Below are 27049 nucleotides of genomic sequence, written 5' to 3' on the forward strand. Positions count from 1 at the left end.
AGCGTTTTGACACATACAATAGTTCTCTGCTGCTATTACAATGCTGAATATACAGCCCCTTCAGGAAAAAAAATCCATTTTTGGGAATTTCCATTTTTGTATGTTTTTTTTTAATGATACGTTGCCTTTTATTATATTACCTAGATAAGAAACTTGCTGAACAAATGTTGATGATGACCTTCATGCGGTAAAATAGTCTTTGGTCAATGCTTTGAATTTAAAGCACAGATAATGGAACGATATTAAAGAGAAGAAGCAAATCATTCAAATCCTTAATTCAACATTTTCAACAGCAATATTCATTATGAACATGTAAGTTTAAGTGTTAATTTGGGTAGTTGAGCCTATTATTTCCCATTCAACTCATCGCACTGCAGTAGTGATTAGCTCTGTTTACTGCAAAGACATGAAGCAACAGTAATTATACCAGCATGAAAATGTTCCCACTTCGGCAGCTCTCGGTTTTGTTATCAACTTGCTGTGCTTAAGAGAAGCGGCAAGCCAATTTGTCTTCTCTGTAAAAATATAATTGTGAGTAGACTTGAAACGGTATTTTAAGAAAGGTGGATGTCATTTCTGTTACGGATTCTCTATTGAGCTCAATATCGTACATCTTGTACTTTACATGAAAAGTAAAAACATTGGTCATTACAACAATGCTATTGATGTATTTCAAAGGTTATTTGCTGCCATATTTCTAGGTTATCAATTCATACTGCAGATCAAGACCACAAATGCCGGTATGCGTGTGGTATGCATGTTGTATTTTTGAATGGACACATGCACTGAACAACAAGGACTGCCGATCAGTCTTCACATGTTTTTACATGAGATATCGGTAATGAGCTGCGGCAGAAGGATGGATTTAGTCTCTGTTTTATTGGAGGCTATCACAGCCCAGTTGTGTATTGCATTAAAGGAAATCCGCTGTTTAGTTTGTATAATATTTGAGTTTTGAGGTTTTGTTTCTTTGGGCATTACTGCACATTCCGATGGCATGCAGACTTTCATATGAAGGACACTGGAAATCCTCAAGATGTCTAAAGTTATAGATTGAAACAACAAGTTGGTTAAATTCAATCAATAAATGGTCAAGAAAGTTTTTCAAACCTTTTGTAATCTTTTTAATGCCAACATTTCCCTGTTACCAGTATTTCAATGGTGAATACTTTCTTATGCTATAATGCTGAATTGAATTACCTGAGAACACTTTTTAGGAATTAGTATTAGGTGTAATTTACGTTATTATTTTCCTTCTATGCAACTTTTGGCAAATCATTCAAACCCTATTGTAGGACTATGTCCTACAATACTTCCATATGAGAAAATGTGTTACAATTTAGTTTCAGATACTAACCCAAAATATGAATAAATAATAATATATAGTTAAAGACACAACCCCAGCAACTCTATTAAAAAGATTTCCCCCTTTACCAGCTGCAACATTACAGTGATAAATACACAAATCTATCAATGATTACTTGACAATAATATAGTATATATAATTAGATAAGACTTGTTTTGATGAACTATTTGTAATATATTCAATGCTAATATTATTATTATTATTATTCTGGACTCCCCAGGAACCTACGCCAGGATCCTGTTTGTGGACTTCAGCTCTGCTTTCAACACCATCATCCCGTCTCTGCTGCAGGACAAACTCTCCCAGCTGCACGTGCCCGACTCCACCTGCAAGTGGATCACAGACTTCCTGTCTGACAGGAAGCAGCACGTGAAGCTGGGGAAACATGTCTCAGCCTCTCGGACCATCAGCACCGGTTCCCCCCAAGGCTGCGTTCTTTCCCCTCTGCTCTTCTCCTTGTACACCAACAGCTGCACCTCCAGCCACCAGTCCGTCAAGCTCCTGAAGTTTGCGGATGACACCACCCTCATTGGACTAATCTCTGGTGGGGACGAGTCCGCCTACAGGTGGGAGTCTGACCATCTGGTGTCGTGGTGCAGCCAGAACAACCTGGAGCTCAACGCTCTAAAGACAGTGGAGATGGTTGTGGATTTCCGGCGGAACAGAGCCCCACCCTCCCCCATCACCCTGTGTGACTCCCCCGTCACTATTGTGGATTCCTTCCGTTTCCTGGGCTCCATCATCACCCAGGACCTCAAGTGGGAGCTGAACATCAGCTCCATCACCAAGAAGGCTCATCAGAGGTTGTTCTTCATGAGGCAGCTGAAGAAACTCAACCTGCCAAAGACGATGATGGTCCACTTCTACACGGCCATCATCGAGTCCATCCTCTGCTCCTCCATCACCGTCTGGTACGCTGCAGCCACAGCCAAGGACAAGGGCAGGCTACAGCCGGTCATCCGCTCTGCAGAGAGGGTGATCGGCTGCAATCTGCTGTCCCTGCAGGACTTGTTTGCTTCCAGGTCTCTGAAGCGAGCTAAAAAGATCGCGGCCGACCCCTCCCACCCCGGACAAAAACTGTTTGTGCCCCTTCCATCTGGCAGGAGGCTGAGGTCCATCAGGACTAAGACCTCCCGCCACACGAACAGTTTCTTCCCGTCGCCAGTCGGGCTCATCAACAGCCCCCTCATACTGCACATGCCACTTTAACTGCAATTCATCACTTTGTCACTTTGTCTCTTGTCTGTTACTTGTTTGTTAGTGCACTTTATGCTTAATATTTTTCTTTTTAATTTTTTAATATTTAATTTTTTTTTAACTTTATTCCCTTGTTTTATACTAACCCATAGCCTTAGCCTTATTCTACTAACCCATTGCATTAGCATTTCATTCCACTTTATTTTATTACTTGTGCACTGTTGTCTTGACTGTCTACTGTTGCGCACTAACCGCCAAGACAAATTCCTTGTATGTTTGACATAATTTGGCTAATAAATGTTTCCTGATTCCCGATTATTCATAATAATTAATAAATGTAACTTAATTTAATAGTTGAAGCTGTATAGCCAGTAAAGGTGAATGTCATAACTTCAGGTGCACTCTAAAAAAATTCACTGTAAATTAACGGTATTTTACTGGCAGCAAGTTTGCCAGGAATTTACCGTTATTTTACGGTATTATACTGTAAATTGTTTTACGCTATGTTTCCGTAAAGAGGATTACCGTATGTTACCGTAAATTTGAACCAATTTTACTGTGAATTAACAGCAATTTACTGGCAGTCGACTCTAGTAACTTACTGTTTTATTTACAGTGCCCTACCGTAATTTACGGTATGTTGTCGTATATTGGATTACAGTTTGTTACCATACCATTACTGTTTTTGTGTTATAAATACCATAATGTTACCATTTACTTATAACCGTATACTTTTGCATTTAATTCCCCATAAATTAAAGAAAGACAACCAAACTCATTTCGGTCATAGTGGTTGGAGTTTATTAGATGCCTTTAAGACAAAAAAGTTAGATATTTGTAACCAAGAACAAAACATAAAATATGCCTCATGTATATAATAATAAAAAAATGAATCATAAAATCATTAGGAACAAGGTAAACTAACTGCAACAAAGCGCTATGGAACACTTTCAATTGACCGCAGCAAACGGCTGGCGTCCTTAATCCAGTGCCTCTGTAAAACAAACCAAAATAAAATATTTAGAAACACTGTCATTGGTAAAATATTAAAATTACAAAGATGAGGAAGACAACAAGATGTAATGAAGGAGAATGTTAATTATGCTAGGCAAATAACGCTTACCAACGTTACTTGGAGAGACGAGGCAATGAGAAACTCCTCCGATGTTGAACTGCACTGACAGGTGTTCTGGATGAACTGAGATTACTCGTCTGACGTCACGTTCAGGAGCAGTCGGTCATGATAACACTCAAATGACTATTAGGCAATGAACACTTTGAATAATACAAATATTTATAATCTTTACATTCCGGCCACTGAAATGATGGCGAAGGGGACGCATGGGATAGGGAGGGTGTTGTGCAGTGCAAGGTCGGCGGTTCGAATCCTGGCTGCTCCCTGTGCCAAGTCAAAGTGTCCCTGAGCAAGACCCCTAACCCCCAATTACTCCACATGAATTATGTCAAACCATGGGCGTTTTGGATAAAAGTGACAGCTATAGTAATGTCCTGTAAGTCAAAGTCATCATCGTATCTCATAAGATACTATCTCATTATGATGACTTACAGGACAGATGTTGATGGATTGTGATTCACTGCACTTGTTTTTCCACCAGTTCATAAAATATATGTAACATGCAGTTGAATGACGGTAGTCTGCTATTATTGTAAATTGACAGCTTTAACTGTTTATTCATGACATTGACCGTTAATTTACAAGCAAGGGATGGAAATTAACTGTACGTTACAGTTATTATGACATACTGTGAGATACCGTTAGAAATGCACCGTAAATTTACAGCAATTTGTTACAGTGTGTTTATTCCAACTCACAGTCCCCAAACCCAGAGAAATATTCTCAGTGATACAAAACCACATTCTGGACGATGGAACCAGCGAATGCTTTTCATTTTACTTGAAAAACCATTGTTGGTTATCAAATCCATTGTTAGCAAAATGCAAAATCCATCCAAATCATGATAGCAAAATGGATTTTTAGAGAGTTCAGGTCTTGAGGCACTGACTGGCATATGTACATATCATCAGACTGGGAGCATCTCAGAGGACACAATTGTGCTTTGTAGCTGCAGGACATGCGACAAGATCAACTGATTGACTGATATCATGGCTATTCATATCCCATTTCATCTGTCATCGCAAATAACAACGCGTGTTTACTGCACATCCAACTCAGATCAGTGAAAAACAGAGAGAGGGGAGGAGGATGAGGAGGAGGAGGATGGGGGGGGGGGGGGGGGGGGTAGAGAAAGCAAGACACACACAAGTCTACCCAAATATTGCCTTCAGTCCGGTAAGTGTTACGAGTGGGCCTGTCACCCACGAGTGTCCTGTTCATTATGCACGTCGTTGCAGTGGCCCTGTTATGATACAGCGCTCCTCGGAGTGGAGGCTCCCTGATTTGCTAAGCGGGTCCGTCTAAGCGGTGCGTGGCCCTGCGTCGGCTGGCTGTGCGCGCTCATAGGTCGGACCGAGAAGAATCGGAGAGAGAGGGGGGGGAGGGAGGGAGGAGGGGGGAGAGAGAGAGAGAGAGAGAGAGAGAGAGAGAGAGAGAGAGAGAGAGAGAGAGAGAGAGAGAGAGAAGCAGGCAAAGTGCGCGCCTGCGAGACTGCGCGCCGCAAGGAGGGGGAGAGGTCCAGCTGCAAAAAAAAAAAAAAAAAAAAAAGGAAGGAAGGAAGGAAGAAAAAAAAAAAATACGGCGTGACATTAACGTCAAGCATCTCGTAAAAAAACAACAAAAACCCCTAAAGGGAACCGGCGAGGGGGCGCCGCGGATCGGGAGTTGGAGAGGCGACGGCTCCTTGTTTGCGTTGAGAGAGAAAAAGGCGGCGATACCAGGACGCGCCGGCCGCCCCACCGCGCGTTTTCCCTGGAATACCAAGTCTTCCGTAATTGAAAAATGGAGCGGCGGGGGAGAGGAGGAGAGGCGCGCCGTCTCCATCACTGAGAGGCGCGTCCACCTGCTATTACCGGAGGCCCGGGCGGCTGCCGCTGCTGGTGGCGGAGAAGGAGGGAGGGAGGGAGGCACGCAGGGGAGGGTGGTGGTGGTGGTGGTGGTGGGGGGGCAACATGAAGGGGAAGTGTTTGCGTATCGGGGAGAAAGACGCATCTCTGAGACTACTGTCCGAAAGCGGCTGAGAAGGATCCCATTGCGACGGGGGAGAGAAAAAAAAACACACAAAAAAAACGCAGTTCGGGCGCACACGCTCTTGAGGTAGGCAGTGAAAACGTTATTATGCCGCTATTCAGCGTGTCGTGTGTGTGTGTGTGTGTGTGAAGAGAGAGAGAGAGAGAGAGACAGAGAGAGAGCATTGCACATGACAGCTTGATTCATACACACAATGATTTGCATCTCATGCTTTGCCCGATTTCGATCCGAATCGGACATTTTATTCATAGGGAGAAGACAGCAAAGCATGCGCTGTAGTAGCCGCTCTGCCTCCTCGGGACACCAGCTGTCGTAGTCTCCGTTCATTCGTCTGTGCTCCATCGACTACCTCTATTCCCTGCGAACAAAAAAAAAATAAACCCACTTATTTAAAGCACATGCACGGACCTGTTCGCTTTAGGCTCAGAAATGCAACGCGAATACAAATGCCACGTGTGGTTGTTCGCATTGGAGCCGGCTGCACTGCACTGTTGTGTGTGTTTTGAAGGCAAACAGTGGCCTGTGGACGTCATTTTGAAATCAACGCTATGCATCCCGAGAAGTGCTGCCCCCCCACCTCCCCTCCAAAATGAATTAGACATGAATATAGGGCGAATAAGCTATAGTCCAAACCAATGAATGATTCATGAATGGGCTATTGGAGCCCAATGGGATAACACATCATCTTACAGCGGGGGCCCCCTCCCCTGTAGGATGAGGCGAATAGAAGATGCATAAACGCTTCATAGGCACAACATTCCTAAAATTGTCCTAAACACCGTGATGGCAGAGCACACACACACACACACACACACACACAGGTGCACGGTGGAATGTGTGAATGCCTGCACTGTCGGGTCACTGGATCAGTGGCGTGCTGTGTCTGTGCTCCCCTTTAAGGACGCCTCATGACAGATGTTTACTGGATGTCCCAGTCAGCCACACGGAGATCCAGACAAGCCCTGCTAGAGAATAATTAACTGCAGCCCATAATAACAGCAATCTGTGCTCCGGTTACGTTGGAGGTGTTATAATCGGTTGTTAACTTTTTTTTTTCTCAGACCTTGCTATTAATCGGATTACATTTTTAACTGTTTCTCGGAACGTCTCGTTACAAGCGGCTGTGGGATAAGAGCAGACATGTATTGCCGCAGTTAATGATCTGCACTGCACTCAGTTGTTATTGACCTGACAACGACGGTTGGATTTCTGTCTGCGAGTCCTCATCACCCTTTTTCACCGTGTGTTTGGGACTTTTCGGCATGCATTGGGTACCTTTTGAGATGTGTTTGATGAACTAAACGTACGCTAAACCGACGGGTCGGCCTGACAGCACTGCATGGCAGATAGAAGGCCATGCATTGATTCAGTCAGAGAGAGCCTGCAAGAGCCACGATTGAGTTGACACTCCGATGTGGGTATCATTAACATACATGACAATGTGTGCCGTCATTGGGCCCGAGGCTGCGGGGGGGGGCGAGGAGGGGAGAGGTGCCTCCGTGCTCCGGTCGATGGTCGTTGTTTGCGGATCGTAGATGCAGAAATTAACAAGCGCTTTAACGTCAAACTGTGTTCACATGTCCTCCTGGTCAGTCCCATTGCTTCTTCTATACTGCCGTTCTCTGTTTTGTTTCCCATCGGGTGAGAAATTGAGCCCAGTGACACGTTTCAACACCAGGCTTCTGTTCCACGGTGGCAAGGACAGCGCTGAAAGCTTTTCTGAAAATGTATAAAAAAAGGATTTCCGATTGTTATGTTGCAGCGATAAAACCAGCAGCTTGTGTACATAGTCTCTTATCTTGCCGTGGCCATGTGTGCTCTGTTGCTTCTCCTCGGCTTCAGCCTGAGGTACATGTGTTGGGTCTCTAGTCTGTCAATTTTACGCAATGAATCGATCCCCCATCAATCCTCCATTTTCTTAACTGTCCTATTTAATATTTTACACCTTGCACTCACTACAGTACACATCAAGGATACAACACTGCCGTGTGTCTAATGGCCACTATTACCTATTTGGTCACTATAGACTTTTCACAAACGTCCGGTGAAATACAGCCTAGAGCATCTCGTTGGGCAATATGTAGCCCCGCTGTGTTTCACGTCCAGAGCTCTGCTGCTTTCTCTGCACATTAGTACATCGTCACAGCGTGGAACCGCAACTCTGTCCCGGTCTTAGAAGCTCGCTGAACTCATGTGTTAAGGCACACTGCGTTTACGTCGGGCCGCTGCATGCGGAGGCCCGCTGCGTCGACCCCCGGCCCCGTGTTTGGGGCTGTGACATGCCCGGCTGCGGCCCAGCGGAGGCGGGCTCTCTCTGTGCCGCTGCCGCTTCTGAGTTCTGTAATTAAAGGCAGAGGTAAGTCCAGGGGAGCAGGCTGAGCTCTGATTGCTTTTCATGGCCTCGAGGAGAGAGCTGCAGCCTGTCCCGGGGGACCGAGGCGCTGCTGAGCTCTTTGCAGCCTGCTCTGCCCCCCCCATGACTGGGGACGTTCCAGGAGAACACACACATTCTGCACGCGCACGCTGCCGGTATCTGCCGGGCGCACGCAAACAACCGCATAGTCAGAACGGGAAAAAAAAGGATTGCATCTGTGGCTAACGGGCACGCTGCGCTCATCTACTTTCAAGAAGGCCCCGTTTTGCAAAATATGTGTCAGTAGGAGTGAGGCACCGAGGCCAAACTGTTACGGCTCAGTCGTGTAATGAATTAAAAGCAGCGCAATCAGAAAGACATTACGGAGCCCTCCCCCGATTGGCTGCTGGCCGGTATTGACAGAGCCGTTGATGTGTGATTGGGCCGAGTGTCGATGTGAGCAGAGGCTGCCTGTGGTTGTCTTGGACCAGCGCTCTGCGGGGGAAGCTGTGCCCCCCACCCACCCACCCCACCTCCCTCCCTCATATCGCAGCAGCCAAACCGACGAGGGCTGCGGTCTGAGAGCCTGGCGATCATGGACGTGCTCACGTATAGGATCAGGGCGGGCCCCGGCGCTTTTAAGGGGGAAAACGGCCTCAGAGCTTTTCCTCTCCTCTCTCGCCGTGGGTCTAAACCATCACTTGCGTCGCATGTCCTGTCCAAGGCAGAAGCAAATACTTTAGTACTTTGGGGATAGGAGGTAAGAAAGAGCGAGAGGGAGAGAGATGCAATTTAAATGCCAAGTCCAGCAATGTTTTTGCACTGTGGTCATGAATTAGTTCTGCTATGGTAATTAAAGTAATGCATCAGGATTTCTGCCATTAACAAATAAAAGTCCAATTAAAATGAGGTCTATTAAACCCCTTTCCGCATTGCCTACTTGATCTCAATATGTAGGCTGCGGGCCGCTGGGACCACGAGCACGCGGGCCTGACGTTCATAGCTCATTTCCTCCTTCCACATCAGACCCTTATATTGCAGATGGATAGATAATGTGAAATTTCCCCTGCTCTGCTCGCACTCTCCCGGGCCCCCTTGTATTCCAACTCATGGGATTCTTGAAGAAGATATTGAGATGTGATGTCGGGAAATTTGAGAAAGAGCAAGAAAGTGGGGTTGGGATTTAATGCGGTGGACGCCGGTGCAGCGCCATGAATGGTGTGAAAGCAGCATATTCGCAACATGACTCGGGAGAGAGGGAAGCTATATGACGAGGCTGGATTTTAATTGGTTTCACACAGCGTGCCCCCATGAATTGTTTCCTTTGTAATGGCGCACACAGTGGCAATAACAGCTCTGTTTTTTTCGTTACACAATAACTCAAATAAATCCATCGCCCCATGTCTAATTTGATATGTTCTGTTTAGCTCTTCATGTTGCAGCCACGGAAGCACACATGTCCATACATGTATGTGTTAGACGTGTGTCTCTCAGAGTCCTGAATGCTGGAATTATAACCCACCTTCATTAGAACCTACGTTTGAATTGTTGGATGGAAAAGGGGCGGGGAGGAGCGGAAGGGGCGGGTAGTCGGGGGGGGGGTTCAATATCAAAAAGGGTTGATGATGAGGAAGAGAGCAAAAACATATTAGGTGTTCTGTAACAGAGGAGAAAGGAGACACGCTGCAGAGGAGAGGGGGGGGAGAGGGGGGGGTGGACCTGGTGGGAAGATTAGAGGAAGGGCCGGACGGACAGAGGGAGAGAGGACAGACGTTGTTACTGTTGGTGGTGGGGGTTCAGGGTGCGTCCTCGCAGCACAGCCAGTTGGAAACAAACAAGCGTCCGTGAGACAGACAGCGTTGTCTCTAATGGGAGAGAAGCTGGCTGTGCCCTGGATGTTTCCTTGCACCTTTCATTTCCTAAACGCTGTTTTGTCTGTTCACCACTTAACAAGCCACCAGTGCCTCAGAAGGGAACCACGCTTTATTTGCTGCTGTACATAATTACCAGCCATTCAAAACGGGCTTGTTTGCTACTCTAAACAATGTTGTGAATGTATGTGCTAATAAGAGAAGGTCTATATTTTGCTGTAAATCTTTTCACTGTGCACAAGTTGGGCAAAAATTTGCTTTAAATCATTTCACTTTAATTGTGCTGCTGTTTGCGCAGACTGCAATATTTATGCCCTAAACAATCGTTCGTTCTAATTTAATTAAACAATTATTTATTTATTTTTATACTGCAACGGTGAAAAGCAGAATGACAGAAGCCTGTTGCAAAAGTCTTTCTGTCGGATACAGTCAGCCGAGGAATACCGCTTCTCCTTCCGTTTACCGTGGCCCGCTACATCTAAGCAGAAGTCAAATGAGAAATGTTTTTGAATATCTTCACATAGGCAATGTGGATTGGATTGCATACATGAATTTCAAGTTGGATTTGACCGTGATCTGTTGGATGATGTTGCTGATGATACAACAGCATGACTGCTATTCTACTACGGGTAATAATTATAATCATTCACAGCTAGTGGTCCTTGTCGCAGGAGTGGGGCACAATGGAAATAATAATTAGGACTTTTCATTTCAGATGCATCACAGAAGGGTGTGTGAAGTGTGTGTTCTGGCTCTTTGACTTCTAGGATGTACAGCTGTGAGTGTACTTGCTGGTTCCTCTGTGTGCGTCAGTAAGAATCACCACTGGCTCCGGGTTTTCTTCTGCTTTGTGACTCCTGTTATTTCTCACGCACACATTATGACAGTGACCCAGTCTGTGCTGTCGCACATATAGCCAATAGTAACATAAAGACGCACAGGGCCGGGATGTCTGGCTCACCTTCATTGTCAGTGACTGGGGCCTAAATAGTTATTTTTCCACTCACCATCTCTCTGTGCACCTCTCACCAATTTGCCCAAGTCATAATTCAGCGGCACTGTCAGAATACAGTCCGTGTTTATCACTGTTGATAAACAGCAAAATGCTCTCCATAAGGAGTCAAATATGCATCTCAGCATAACGGCCGCTGATAAAAAAGCTAATTCATCATTTAGTCACACAACCCCTCTGAGATCTATTGTCACATCTTCTGTTGGAATTCAGGACAGCTGGGCTTTGCTGAATTATTTCCAGGCTTTCTATACTACACCAATCTAGGTATTTAGACATTTCATTGAATGAAGTACATTCAATCTATGTGCATAATATTGTATTATATAATATTTATTAATTTTTACTTGGTAGTGCGTTCTTATGTTGCGCTGCCCAAATATTTGTTCAAATGTGTGTGTTGTTTACTAAATTTTCAATCATGTATTTTCTGATTGGATTTATAATTTTGCATATTCTATATATTTTTTAATTGATGTTCTTTGCTTGGTGTTAAGACGATAATTGCCTAAATCAACATAAAAAGTATAACCTGAAGATGCCACTCCAGGCCCAATGACATTTTGATCAAAAATACCTCTAGAATTTGAAAACTGACCTTTCTTTAAATAGATCCATCTGTTAATATTCCTCAAAGTAAAGCAATTAAAATCTGTAGATCTGTAGATAAACTTATATTTTTACCAAACGTCACGTCCAAACGCAGTTTTTTGTGTGATGTTTTGTACCACAGAAAGTACATTGTGGCCCCTCCTCCTTACATTTCTTTTACTGTTTCTAACGCCGTTGTTGTGCAGAGATGTTTCTGTCACAATAGGCTAAATACTTTTGGGAGCATCACAACAGCAGGTATTTTCCTTTCATATTCAAATGCCGCCGTGTGTAACCCGCTCCTTTGATATCCGTCTCTGAGGTGTGTGTATATGCTCACTTATGCCTTTTGTTTGCACTATTTGGGATTTGCTTATGGTTTATTTACTCCACTGACAGAACGTCTTTGTCAGGGGACGGCTAGTGTACAGTGTGCATGCATACTTCATAGCCATATGATCTAATAGGTTTAAAACTCACTATTAAAGATGTATGCTGCTGCCGTGTTTAGGCTCCAGTGATGAGGCCTCTGGAGAGGTGGGGTGAGGTATCTATGTGCATTGTGTGAGCATTACCGTGTGTGTGTGTGTGTGTGTGTGTTTGTGCCATTGAATTAGTTGCCTGAGGGGCAGCCAGTGCTTACAGAAGCCCTCTGTGCTGACTGTTAATCCCGCGGTGCATAGCGTCTACCTGGATTTAGTGAACCGACATAAAATTAGCGATAAAAAACAACCGCCAGTCTCTCTCCCTCTTATGCTCTTACAGATCTGCCCACATCTACTGGGACTTAGCAGTTAATGCAGTGACAGCCGGCAGTCAAATACATGAATGTGTGCATGTGCACATGCTTATTTGGTCCTCTTGAGATTTTTTTGTGGGCACGGATGTTTGTTTTTGTCTGTCAGCAATCATATGATGATAGTTTTTTTTTTTCATCCTACAGTGCACAAAAATGATAACAGCGAACACTCTTATTTGGATAACTGTATTTACAGTACAGGGAACACTTATTCACAGGACAAAGGCCCCATTGTCGAGGGATACACGAAAAAAAAGAATTGTAGCAATGTAAACTTAGATTTAATCTCTGGGGGTTTTAGGAAATGTTAATTTAAGTTCCTATTATAAAATGTATTTAAATCAGACTAAGAAAATAATTCCATTATTCTTGGAGGCAGCTGGCGTTCCGTATCCTCCGAGACGGTTTGCTGCTCTCTCCTGAGACTTGTGGGTTTTCCCATCACTTTTAAAATCAATTACCTTTCCACCTCCCTCGCCTCTCCAACTCTCTCTAAGTACTCTCTGGATATTCTTCATTAGAAAACCCACCACTTCACCTATAGCTCAGTGTGAAAACCTCCATTGAAACTGTGTATTTGTAAGTGTTGGTGGCCTGCGAGTTCCTCTCCCTGATTTATTAACACGTCTTACATGCATACTGTTGGTCTGCAGACATTGTTCTTGGGCCCTATTTTTTTTGTCAGAATCTAGACAATGTCGCCGCCCCAGATAAATGTAGGGAGACAATCTGGCTGGGTAAGACCTGTTAGCCTCGCGTGGCCCTAAAGCCACAACAAAGACGCTGCTGCTGTGCAGCGGCTGCAGCCCTCGGGAGGGATCGTGTTATTCTCCCTTGTGCGCCATCTCACAAACATCCCACCGCACTAACCGAGGGGAATAAGCACGGACGGGCTTGACGGCTGCTTCCTATTTTAGTCATCGGCAGGTAGGCGGATGAGTTGAACTGCGGAGGATCTCTGTGCAGCGAAAGTCTTCGTCTAATTAGTTGGTCTAATTATGTCTTTGTGCTGGAAATTTCTCAAATTAGTGGTATCGTGCAGAATGTGGGCATGCTCATTTTGGTTGTCATGAGAATTGTTGCGGTGGTTGGAGAAGAGAAGAGAAAAGGAGAGGGAGTGTCATCGGGACCGAGAGCTCTCCGCTGTCCAATTCCCCCTAACAAATACAAATATCTTGTAATGGGAGAAGCCGGTTTGTCCCAGGAATTCACAGGGAAAACGTTACCTGTGAAACACACAAAACCGCTCCGGCCCCTCCCCCTTCCTCCATTTCCTCCTCTGAGGGGGGGGGGGTGCACCTATACACAAAAAGGTCCCCTTTAAATTTCCCACTCTGTGCGTCAGCTGCAAGAGTGTCACACCATCGGGGACGCAAGTATCTCACAAGAAGAGACACTTTTTAAATTTCCCACAGACCCCCCCACCATCCCCTCTCCACCCCCCCACCCCCCCCACACACACACCTCCTCGCCATCACCCACGGCTCGGAGCTTCTTCACTTGGCCACCACACAAAGTGAGGACAAGCCTTCTGGATCGCTTTTTATTTCCCTTTTTATTTATTTATTCCCCTCCCTACTCCCTTGCCCCCCCCCCACGATCCCTCTCTCTCTCTGTCTCGCTCTCTCTCTCTCTCTCTCTCTCAACCTTCCTTTCCTTCTACCTCTCTCCCTCTCCTCCCCCTACTCCTGGGCCTACAGTAATTGGTATTCCGAGTGGCAGCTGGGATCCATACAAGCAGAGCAGATAGAGGGAGAGAGCGAGCAAGGCATTGGGAGAGGGAGGGAGGGAGGGGTGTGTAGAGGAGGGGGGGGGGGGGGGGGGGGGCATGGGGGCAGAGCGAAAGAGAAAGCCAGCAAGTCAATACGCTGGTTCATTAGAGTACTGAGTCACAGTGGCCGCTGCCTCGTTTGTTTGTGTTTGTCCAATACTGTGTCTTAAGGAGAGCCCACCGCCTCTGTCCGCTCACACCGGCAAACCTGACAGCAACACTCCCCAGGCCGCCCGGCCGCCTGCGACAGGGGCTTTTCTGCACTTGTGAGTGTTTGGACATAGCGGCTTATGAAATCAATGGCTCTGAATTAAGCAAGGCAAGGCCTTTTCTGACGATTCTCGCCAACAAGTTGATGTTGGCCAGCGTTGACAATAAATTTACAATAAATATATGTATATACAACATGTATACATACTGTATGTACACATTTATTTGCATTTTTATATTTTAATGGCATATTATACGTCAGCAATATGGAACACCTTTGGCTGATTTGACGTGAGGTGTTACATTTAGCGGCAGGAAACAGCAGATAATGGTGGTGGATGTAAAGAAGGCTGCCGGTTCTCTGAAATGAAATTTAGAGACGAGAAAAAAAAAACGAGCTTCTCCAATAGGAAACAAAAATAGGATTCTGCAGTTATTGAAAATATGAAAGTGGATGTTCTGAAAAACAAGAGGGAGGAGCTGAGAGGGGACCCCTTGTCAGGATATTGAAAGAGAGAGAGAGAGAGAGAGAGAGAGAGAGGCAGGTTAAGGGAACAAGCTGAAATGACCTGTTCCTCTCTTCAAAGCCTGTTTATTTTGGAGGAAATAGTAATACGACGGTGGCTGTGTCTGGTTGCCTGGTTGTCTGGCCGGGGCCGCGGGCTCCCAGGGCCCTCATGGTGCACAGTGACCTCTCATTACCACTGCTTGAGGGAACGTGAAACGGAAGAGATCACTCCAAAGGGCAGCTGTGTAGATGCGCCTAACCTTTTAAACCATCCCAATACGTCAACCATACAAATAACTCATTAACCTTATCCATTTAAATGAAAAGCTGCTACTTCTTTCCCACACCACCTGCTTCGCTCCTCTATTAGATTTGTCTAATTGGCCATTGCACATGATGAAATCCTACGCAGTGCAGTATGGTAAATACAGTGTACGCCTCACAGCATGCCAATGGGAATTTGGCCCCTTTTGGCCCCTTTTGGCCTCTATGGCGTCTTTGGTCCTGGCACAGGTTCAGGATTTTAGGGGGCAGCGAGAGGAGAAATGCAGGGTCGGGAAAGTGATAGCATGTTAGCGTGTGTGTGAGCGTTGCCTCCAAAGTGGCCTCCAGCTCTGTCCGGCAGCACAGGAGGGCATTGATTGGAGGAGCTCAATAGCTCGGGCCTTTTAATCACCTCGCTCAGAGGCTGTTATTGTCCCACAGGCCCGCAGAATAAGAGCCGCTAATGCCCCTGTGCATATGCACACAGCCACTGGCTCCCAGGCTTCTGCGGCGCCTCGCAGACCCACACAGCCACTAATCAATAGGCCTGATTACCAACGGGGAGGCTGAGCAGGCTTTGTTGTCATTTGTCAATGAAATGCTTGCCCCCCCCCACACTCTAGCCCCCTTTCCTCAACCTCTTGCCATTTTCTCCCTCCGTCGCGGCAAAAATATGGTATCTTTTAGATGCCGCGACTGTGGTGTGGCGAGATTTGTATCTGCCGGTGTCAAAGGGCTCGAGCGCCGGCTTGTTGTGCGAGCGGAGAATAATGGGCTGTTCTGACCTAGTTGTAAAAGAAAACATTTAGGCGAACACATCGGGCTTCTAAAAATGGCATCTCTCTGACTCTCACTCTCTGCTCCGCATGCACTCTTTCCCCGCGTCTTCTGTCTCTCTCTTTCTCTCTGCTTCCCTCGCTCAATCTGTCTCCCTGCCTTCTTGGCTGTCATATCTCTTTATACCGTTTAGAAATGCTGTACATTGTGTTACAGGGTTGTGACTGATAGCCTGCCAATTTCAGCTGTGGCACATCAGAGAGGCTAACCCCCCCCCACCATTCCCGAACACAGAGGGACACACATTAAAACCGTGACAGTGTGTTCTTTTGACTGCTTTCACTGATTCCGTACGTCCTGATTAAGTGTTTCACGGCGGAGCTGGGTTTTATGTTTATCGGCGGCACAGACCGCGGTGGCCTGTAAACTGTAACAAGGCTCGACGCAGGTAAACACGCAAGCTCCCCGCCGCCGCCGTTTGAGGGATGTAGACGCGCCGCAGCTTCACGCGAGCAATAGAGGAGAATTATTGTTCCCTCTCGTGAGAGATTCGGAGGCCATTTATATTTCCGTCTGCGCGGCCCATCAATAAGCCCGTAAGCCTGGTTTCAAAAACTAATAATACCAATGGCTTTAAAGGGGAAAACAAATATCAAAGGAAAGTGGCGCATTAGGATCCAGCGATGGCGGGTGAATATTGAGATTTGAGTTTGAGGACTTTCCAAAGGGCAGTGTGGCTTTTGCAGTCCCCCATGCCTCTTTCGTTATTAACCCCCCCCCCCCCCCCCCCAACCCCCCTCAGACAAACGCATTGACGTCTCTGACTGACAGCACTCTCCGTCTTGTCTCTCCATCTCTGCCCTTTTTCCCTCCATCAACCCTTTTGTCATCCTCCTCTTTCTCCCTCTTCTCCTCTGTGTATCGCCTTTCTTCTCCTTCTGTCCTCGCACCCCCCCCCCTCCCCCCTCCCATACCCCCTCCTCCACCCCACCTGCCCCCATCCTTTGGTTTTGAAGCCAAGCAAAGGAGTCGCCTTCTGAAGCAACAGGGAAATAATTTGAGTCTCAGAGAACAAAGGGAAATGTTCACTGTGAGAGTAATGGAATGGGTTTCATGATGCCGATGAAAACTGTTGTCATTTTTTTAGATTCTCATCTTAAAAAACAAAATACTGATGAAAGTTTGTAAATTGAAGATAAGAATAATTGGGGCATCATATGCGCTAATAAGATTGTTCCCTCTCTCTCTCTATTTCTGTCTCTTTCAGGATCATGATTATTAGATTTGTAGAAAAAAATGTTTAATAAATATATTTTACCCCACAGAAAACTGTGCATCCATCAGCTGCTTGTTATCTATAACGTTATTATGTCCCCGTCACTGCTACTATGTTGTGGTTTAGGTGGCAATGCTATAAAAGTTGGCAAATTTTCAGCACTTAAATACTGTTAAAAAAGGATATGTGCCGTCTAATGTGGTCCCATATTGACTGGGAATTCCTGAAAACCCTCAACAGACCTCCGTGCTCACTTATTGAGCTGATATCAATGAGCTGCTTTTGTCTTGGCTCAAGAGACGGCGGATGTATTAGCAGGACATTTATTGTGCTGGAAAAGCAAGAAATGTCATAGAGCTTTCTGAATGAACTCTTACATCAGTCTCTGCAACAACATTTTATTTATTTTCTGTCTTATAGATTTTTTTTGGGCTCCTCATCTTGTGAAGTTTTTTTTTTTTTTTTGCTTGTAGTATGTAGCCAATTTTTTTTTTTGCTCTTAACAATCTTTTTTTCTTTGAGATAAAATGAAAAAACTCGAGCACCGTCCCTTGACAAAAGGAAAGAAATGTTACAAAATAAATTCTCCACTTTTTAAAGATGTGCCTCCATTACTTGTAAAATCATAGTGACTATTCAGTATTCCAGATCTCCTGAAGTTATTTCAAAGTACGTTGTTATCATCATCAAAAATATTTTTGAAAAATAACATTCGCACTTATTTCCAAAGAAAGTGAAGCGCGTTCATGATGCATTCAATGACCCCTTTCAACTAGATGGCTTTCTGATGCAGCAGATCTTTTGATCATTCTAGTAATGGCTGACTAGTTTTCCACAAACAGAAAAGAAGGTTATCTTGACTTTTAGGAACAACTGGACGCACAGACTGATGAAAGTGTAATTAAAGAAGCAGTCTGTCTGTTCTTTGCCTCACAACCTTTTTCAGAGGTATTTTTCATTATTACTAACATGTTAGCAAACAAATAGCTATTCTCACATCCACTGGAGCAGCATTAGCATTCATTTTGAGTCGTGTTTCTTTTTCACCGTCTCCCGTTCTGTCCTTTTTGCTGAGATTAATGGCCTTTGTTCTCCTGCTAGTTGACTTTGTCATATGTCTGGTGCCGAGTGCTGAAGCGTACAGTGTTTTATCAGATCTTTTAGCTTAAATGATGTTATTAGGTGTTAATTTGCACCTTGGATGGGACTTAACTGTTTCTCTCTGCTTTCAGTGTTATTGCTAACAGACAAGAGAGTGCGTTGATCTTTTCATCTCTCTGATTCAGTGAAATTCCCCAAATGTCAAATGGTTCTTTTAATGCACGTTTGAATTCCTGGCTGAGATTTTCAGAAAGGTGGTGAGCTAAGAAGACGTGTCCACAGACAATTGTTCAATGAAATGTTTTTAGAGTGAAACATGTATACTGACCAGGTGATATCTCAAAGAGACGCCCCTTTATGTTATGAGCAGTTCTTTATAGGCTAAAATAAAGAATCTGATCATCGTGAATCATTATTCTGGGGTTGTTTTGTTATGCATTATAATCCGAACGGGAAAGAAAAACGACCTCCGACAAAAATATCCCAATTTCGCCGACATGAACCCACCTGATGGCAGAAATCACACATAAACCCGCCTGACGGCAGAAATCACACATAAACCCGCCTGACGGCAGGAATCACATGTTCATCATTTTAACTTGATGTTCTACGTCGTGTTTGTATTGTGAACCGTGCCGTAACAACGTCATAGCTGCCATTTCCATTTCCATTCAGCTGAATTGTGCTTCTTTGCCCGAATGCTGTACTAGTCATCTGCTCCTGTCCCTTTTAACAGGGTTACGTGGCTCCTTTATACGCCTTCAATTTTGAACGTTCTCTACAAGATTCTCTAGTTCTAATTTAGAGATGGTTACTCTCCACGCCATTTCCTTTGGCTGATGGCGCTGTGATACTTGATGTTGCTCCTCTGCAGATGCCTGTGAGACCTGTCATTCTGAGTAGATGCAATGGGACACATTTCGATCGACTTCCTACTTGCCATAGATTGCAGCATTAAACCATCCTGCCCACTTCCTACTCACCTGTCCAGAATTCCACCCATCCTCATCTGGTCAGCCCAGTACGTCTGCTATCTACCCAGATAGCAAAACAATTTTATTAAAGTTGCATTATTATCTCTGACATGATCGCAGTTAGAGGCCAAAATAGCACTTGCTCTTCACACTGACCTTTAAAAAAAAGGCCAAGGAAAAGATGACAGTGTATTGAATCGATCCATGTTGTACTAATATAACCAACAAGAGCCCCCCAGATAAGCTATGTTATTGTGTATGGTGGAAAATCTCTCATATTGAACCGTATAGATAAGACATAATTGTGATAATTTGTGCATCAAACGAAACCGAGGGAGATTCTGTAATCAGTTCAGTCCTGCATGGCTCCTGCAGCCTCCTGCCCCCTCGACGCTGTGGGGGGGGGGGGTGGGGGGGGGTCGCCCTCAGCTTCCTCCCTGGTAGCTGCTCAGGTCACAGTGTTCGTCATCTTTATCGCTCATCCTTCAACACAGTTGTCAGGGGAAACAGACCTTACAGTGTAACAACTCGACTGTCCTTTTGTCACCGATGATTACAACGTTTTTACTGCATTGCAACCAAAGAAGTTTTGTATTGATTCAAAACAGCTCGGAGATACTTACAAAAACGCATTAAGCTCGAAAAATCATTGAGTCCAATTAACATGCTGTATCAAATCCATTGAGACAGCCGTGATTCATTTTCTTGTCTTCAGCCTAAATCTTTGTTGCAGTAAGTGAGTTTTTCTTTTCCTGTGTAATGATAAACAGTAATTTACATTATAACACCGGCCCGTCCTGCTTAAAGATGGTAATGAAGATTCAGCTATTGCATTGCTGCACATTTAATAAAACAAGACCAAATTAATTTCCTCACCGTAACAATGTGTTTATTATCACAACAACCACAACAACGGTCCCCTGAATTTTAACAAAAATGATGATCTTCCTCCAAACCGTTTCAAGTTTTGTTTGTGCCCAAACTTTATCACACGTCACTCATATCGTTGTCACATCATGAAGTTCATTTGTTTTCAAAAACCCAACTTGGGCCATTTTGGTGAGAATTTGTCAAATAATGCCCTGCTGATAGCGGCATATCTAAATAAACATATTTAATGTTTTATTTAGGTGACTTGTATGATATAACAGAGATTATTTAACCATTTAAAAACCGATTGGACTATATTAAAAGAAGGCAAAACTATTTTCTGATTTCAGTTCATTTTTTATCTTCTATCCGTCAAGGTAGTACAGATTAAAAGATTTACAATAGTTGGACATTGCTTCACACATTCTGCTATCAAAAAGAAGAAATATGCTTTACATGGTGAAATATGGTATTTACAGATACTAGAGCACCTCGATGTGACCAGTAACAAAATTGTACATGTTTTTTGATGAAATAAATATTTGTTTTTCATCATTCATTGATAATGAAGCTAATTTGATTTGTGTAAACGCAACCTAGAGTTTTTTTAATCAATCCACTGCATCGCCTTACGTTCACAAACCTCCAAAAGCAATGCTATGTCATCACAATCAGTTCGGTATGTACTTTTTTTGCATTTTAAATATTAAGTACTATGAGGGCTCAGGAGGTCAAGCTGGTCAAGCTGTCCTACAACATCCTACAGGGGCATTCAAATTCCCAGCTGTCCTTTTCTGCACATCTCTTTCACCATCTCCGAGCACGAGGCGAGCGGACGTGAGGTAGGAGGTTGTCCGTGCATACAGCCATTAATCACAGGCCCAGAGGTAGTAAACACTCTTTGATGGTCATTAGAAAACAGTTCTATTACAGAGGTTACTGTGTCTAGCGGTTAACCTTCTCCTCTTTGATTTATAGCAGCGTGGGTTTTTAGAGTGGGAGGTGGCATCAGGCGAGGCGGAGGAGGAGGACGAGGACGAGGAGGAGGAGGAGGATGGGAAAGCATTCTCACCTAGTCAGGAATGTCCCCCTTCAGCAGCTTCTGAATCGTTGTGCAATCATAGTGCAACCCTTTTGTTTCCTACCCCCAATGCCCCCCCCCCCCCAATCCCCTTCTCCCCTTTTTCTCCCTCCCTCCTGTCATCTAAAATGTGCCCTGCATAAGTGGAGGCAGCTGCTTAAGTGCTGAGAGAGGGAGGAGAAGGGGAGAGTGGAAGTGGAGGGAGGGAGGTGAGGGCCAAAGAGAGAAAAAGAGAAAGTCTGACGCACAGTTTGCTTTGCTTCCCCTCCCTGAATGCTGCAGCATCTACTCCTCCCATTAAACCCAAGGTCTCTCTCTCTCTTTCTCTCTCTTACACACAAACACATGCACTCATGTAGATGCACACACACACACACACACACACACACAGAAACACACACAGAAACACACACACACACACACACATTCTTTTGCAAGCCTGCATAAGCTGGGTTTAGTGTTTTACTTGAGGTTTCTGCCTTGTTTAAAATAATCATGTTTTGTGCTGCCTTGGTGCATTATTGACTTGAGAGGCTTTATTTTCATCTTTAATTTTTTTTTTGTTATGAAATTTTAATGCGGCCCCTCATAATTACGGTGGCTGTATTTGATGCAGTTACCAACGTCATCTCTTGCTCTTGTGCATTGTTGCTGGTGCTGTGTGCAGCGCTACGGATGCAACACAGTGAACAGCACACACGGTTAGAATGGCCACAATTGTCTCTGTCAATAACATGTTGGATGAAATGTCTCTGGAGCTTAAGGGCAATTTGGCGAGGGTTGGTGCCTGTGTCTTTAGTGCTCCTAAGGTAGTGGGCTACATAGCTAAAAGCACCCCCCCCCCAATCCCTGCTGTGGAATTACAAAGTGGCGGTGATGCCAGCAAAAACCCAGAGCTTTTATCAGCTGTCATTCACACAGGAGACGCTGTATACTGGAAGCAAGGCCACCAGGCATGGCACAGGAGAAAAGCCTCATTCTGGGCTGCAATTGTCGGGGAAAAGGGCATCTAACGAGGTCAGAGAGGCGCTGTGGTGAAGTTGATGCACTGTTTCAATGGAAAAAACACTGTGGCCTTGAATTGAATCAAGTACACTTAGAGAGAAAACTCAGATGATATACTCTCATCTCTCACAGCGGTTATAGCATGCTGTTTAATACATGGGCTGTAAGACAATCTGTCAATAGATCAGGTGGAAAATTCAACAAGATAAGTCATCTGGATTAATCAGTAATGTGATTATTTTGAAAAACAGACAGCTATCTTTAAGTTACAGAAATGTCTCAATGCAGTAAAGTAGTTATTCACAGTAATAGCCAATGCTTTTTATCGTACTAGCATACTCAAATTCGAAATTAGTTCTAATAAAACACCAGTATTCATTACACCATATTCATTAGTAACAATTTGGTTAATTGATTATTTATTTTGTTTTTTCAGCCTTCTTGTGTTTGAGGATCATTGCCCAACCGCATCCACTAGGCCAAGGTGATTTTGTTGTTATATATAACAATTAACTGAATGCCTATTGATTTTGGATTGTTAATAATATCTGCTATTTCTTGTAAGAAGGATCAACATGCCATAAGAAACACACATCCAGTGTTGGCTACTTTATAGTGTAGCTGCAAAAACACACGTTAAATGAGTTTTTAGTCAGAAACACCAGCGGGTTTGACTGCAGGTGGTGTTGCAGCACTCGTCTGCTGGCAGTTGGAGAGCAGTTTGACGGTGTCGGGTGTCAAGTGACGGCCCCAGATGTGTAAAAATTACTTTATTACCAGTCTTGGATAAATACCAATGTCATTTAAAAGCCAAACCACAAAAATGCAAAGAGATCTTGGGAGAGTGAGTTCACGCTCCACCTGCGTTTTTCCTCTTCAGTTTGCTGATATCCCTTTTTGTCACTATTCACAGAACAACAGTTCCATAAATACTAGCGCACTGACTCTGTACGTTACCTGAAGGCCACCGTAGTCCTCCAACACGCTCCGAAAGGAAGGTGTGAGCAGAGGGGATGCGATCTATGACCTGACCTCTAGATGGCCCTGAATGAAACACGCTGGTCCTTTAATACAAATAAATACATTAAAATGCAACAGTCATCGCTGTAGACTGAGGAAAGCCCAATTTGTTACGTCAATAACCATTAATTTTGTCTTGATTCAGCAGTAAAAATAATTAAATACTAAATCATTATCATTATTACTTTGAACTAATGTTAACTCTACCACACCAAAGCCATGCAGAGTTAAGTGTGAAGGCCGGTTCGGCAGAAACATCATGGAAATGTGGGCTTATATCAGGTCAGTGCACCGCTGAAAGTACTGTGGAGGCATTGCACTGCTGCAACAATAGAAAACGGTGGTTATACACCCAGTGAATGTTGTGCATGTGCGCTGAATACACTATGTAGAGTAATGAATAATTTTACTGCTGTGTTATTAGGTCCGTGGTGTTTTTAGACCAGAGGTGAATTGAAATTGACATGCTAATATTAACATATATATTTCAACCTGAGATTATTATGGTCAAGGTTTCTGACTTGGCATCATCAAATTGAGACACACTCAAGGTCTCTGCGATGTTATTATGGGTGTATTTTTTCCCCTTCGTTTCCTCATAAGTATTCATGATTAAGGGGCGGGCCTACAGGTCAGTGCGGGATGTCAGCCTCTTCTGTAGGAAAAAATCCATGAAGCAGATCAAGAACACTAAATATTCATTCTTTTTTTTAAATTCATGTTACATGTCAAAGAATGTGTCATGCAGTCGTACTCTTCTGGAGTACAAATCTCTACTTAAAACTGTTTTTTGACTGGTAAGATAAATTCCGTTTTAAAAGACTACAGGATGCTCAAGCTAGAATAAATCACTGACTCAAACCAGTTTTTCCCACCTGACAATCCTGTATTCCTTGAAACATAGTCGGATGCAAAAGGACAATCTAAAGCAGGCCTTAGTTTACTAATGAGTCCTGAAGAGAGTCCAGGTTGGATTATACTATATGAAAACTAAGAAATACAGAGCATCCGGAAAATATCCATCGTAGGACAGGTGCTGTTTGCTTCCATGCCTAATGATGTACACTAAGCTGTTTTCAAAGAGATGCCTGCACTGTTCTTTCTTTGCTTGTTGGCGTACTTGGATCCCCATTAGGTGCTGCATCTCACCAGGTATTCTTCCTGGGATTTATATGAAAGCATACAAACCAAATGGCACAATGACGATAGAACGTTGCTGTCCTGGTTTAATATTCCAGTTTACATGAAGGCGTTTACTGCTATTCCCACAACAACATTGTTTGGATGTTGGAAAATAATCTGATCATCATCTGAAGTTATCCATCAGAAAATTGTGTTTTCTGCCTCTCCTCTGGTGCGCAGAAAAGTATACAGATTTGTGTTTTAAATTTCCTGAGGGAGTTGTGAATTCTGCACGACGACATATGATGTAATGCAGACGCCACTCCTGCTGCTACATGCTGCGGTCAAGTTAAGTAAATGCTCCTCGTGAATCCTATACCGCTGTTGAATGACTTGAACTCACCAGATTCTGCCTGAGGTGAACTAAACACAGTGTTCTGATCAGAATGCACAAACACTCTGGGGATTCTGGAGTTTACGCGTGTTCGCTCAGCAACAGTGGCTCTTTAGCCTTGTGTCAACAAACGTAAAATAATAGAGGCAGAAACTGACTTGGTGTATATTTTAGTTTCCGCCGCCTGTTTTCATGCAAGAAGAAGTGAGGCTGATTGGAAGAGTGATCACGCGTGTATTGTGCTGGTTGTTTTCATGCGCGGATATTTTTCTTTTAGCACCTAGAAGTGGAGTTCTGTGTAGTTAAACACGTGTTTGGGGGCTGTATGAATTCCAGTCAGGTTACTGTTTGCAGAATTGTTGACGTCTTTTACTTGAAGTACATATAACTGCGTTGCCGGTAATTAGCCTTCCGCTTCTCCGTTCTCTTGTTTTTTGGATGTCAATCTTTTGATAGAAAAATTGAAATCAAAATGGCGAACATTCTGACAACGGGAGAACTCGCCGACAGCATTATTTCTACCAGCGGCGTAAAAATAAGACAATAAGTCGATAGCTTCTGCTATAACTACCCTCCTGAAAAAAGAATGCACAGAATTTGTACCTTTGGCCACTTCACAGAACATTACTGTTTTATTGTCATTACCTGCAACAAAAGCTTTTGTAGGTACAAAAGTAGCACAGGACTAAATTAAAACAGCCTACAGTATTCAACAATTGTCGATTACAGCTTGCTCTATTACGAACATTATAATAATTATAATCACTGTTAAACGATGTTCATACGGTTGTTGTTGAAATTAAACATAAAATCAAATACCAGTTTTTTGATTACAAAATAAGGACATTACCTCTCGCCGTTACGTATTTACAAGGATATAGTTTGCCCGTTTTTAATAAAAACAAAAATAATATACAATATTCAAGCTTATAACATTTTGTGACTTTACACCCGATTGACAAAGCAACGCAACATCCGTTCAGCATCAGTTTATTCCACGACAATCAATCAGTCAATCCACATTCTTACAAAATAAGACCTTGTATTTATAAAACGCCCAAATACGAGCTGTTGTTCACAACACAAATGTGCTTCTGTCTGTAACGTTATGTTTTTAAAGACTAAATTACGTTTATCTGTAGAAGTGTTACTTGTTATTGTCGGCTTTCCCTCGTTTTCTGACCTTCAATACAGAATACCTTCAAAAAGAAAATAATAATAAGACTGTATTTAAGTGCTCATTATAATTCAGTTACAGATAAAAACAAGATTAAGGTAAATACTCAATTAAAGCTTACTAACAATAATGTTCCCAAATAACCTCAGTTCAGATGCCTTTTATTTTTGGATGATCATATTTGTTGTTGTGAGTGTTCGTTGCACAAATTAAGAGAGGGAAGAAATGGGGGTGACTCTCTTTCATTGTTTTGGGGTTGTTTCACTGTGTGTCAGTGAGATCCTTTTTCAGAGACTTAAGTTAAACTAAGCTCTGTACGTAACACAGCCATTCACAAGACCGACATGTAATCCAGGTTAATCGGGTTATTTAGCTTAATTTGACTTGCGTGAGCCTGGATGTTTACATGACATTTGAGATAATTGTAGTATCACCTTAATCTGGTTGAAATGATAATGGAAGGAGGCAAAGGAGACGGCTCTTACCCACTGCCCCACATCTGAACACAAGAATAACAGAAGTCTCCTGGAAACGCTCACTGAAGGGCTACTGACAAAAAAAAAAAAGACTTCTGTGAAGAAAGACGTGAGCCTTCTTTTTGAATTACTCCACCCTGACTGTTTTTCCTTGTTGTTGCGAGGGATCATCAACAACAGTGTCATTCTGTTGGGGGGGAGCGGTTTGGGACGGGGGTGCGTGCCTGCTGTTTCTGAGGGAGGGCGTCTCTGAATGGCCGCCCGGGGCGCCGAGCAGAGCGAGACGCGAGAGTGAGCTGAAGCAAGCCGCTCTGGAGAAGCAGCAACACTCTGTTATTCAGCCCTTGGCCTGTGCTCCAGAACATTGTGTGTACATCTGTAATCGTACCTACCCCCTAGGCTCACAGAGACACCCCCCCCCTCCATCTGCCCCCCTCCCGCCGCTCTCACCACCATGTTCTCTCTGCCTGTCATTCGCTCTCAGCCCTCGTGTCTATACTCTTCCTCTCCCTCTCGCTCGGTTGCTCTCGTCATCGCGTCATTCCCTTTTTCTCTCGCACAAAGATATAGTCAAGCAAATACACCCACGCTCTTTCTCACGTCGACACCCATACACAAACACACCGAGGGCCTTGAAGATACACCCATGTGTGAAGATCACACTGTCT

At 43.9% G+C, this 27049-nt stretch overlaps 1 protein-coding gene across 1 annotated transcript in view; it reads left to right on the forward strand.

Annotated features, from left to right (window-relative positions):
- The first annotated feature begins 5136 nt into the window (after positions 1–5136).
- Positions 5137–27049, forward strand: part of nexmifb (neurite extension and migration factor b) — a 47548-nt gene continuing 25635 nt past the window's right edge. Inside the window, exon 1 of the mRNA XM_040172788.2 lies at positions 5137–5795. The gene's annotated coding sequence lies outside the window, so the exon portion shown is untranslated. The remainder of the gene's footprint in view (positions 5796–27049) is intronic.

This window comes from Gasterosteus aculeatus, chromosome 4, assembly GCF_964276395.1.
Source record: "Gasterosteus aculeatus chromosome 4, fGasAcu3.hap1.1, whole genome shotgun sequence".
Taxonomy (NCBI): Eukaryota; Metazoa; Chordata; class Actinopteri; order Perciformes; family Gasterosteidae; genus Gasterosteus; species Gasterosteus aculeatus.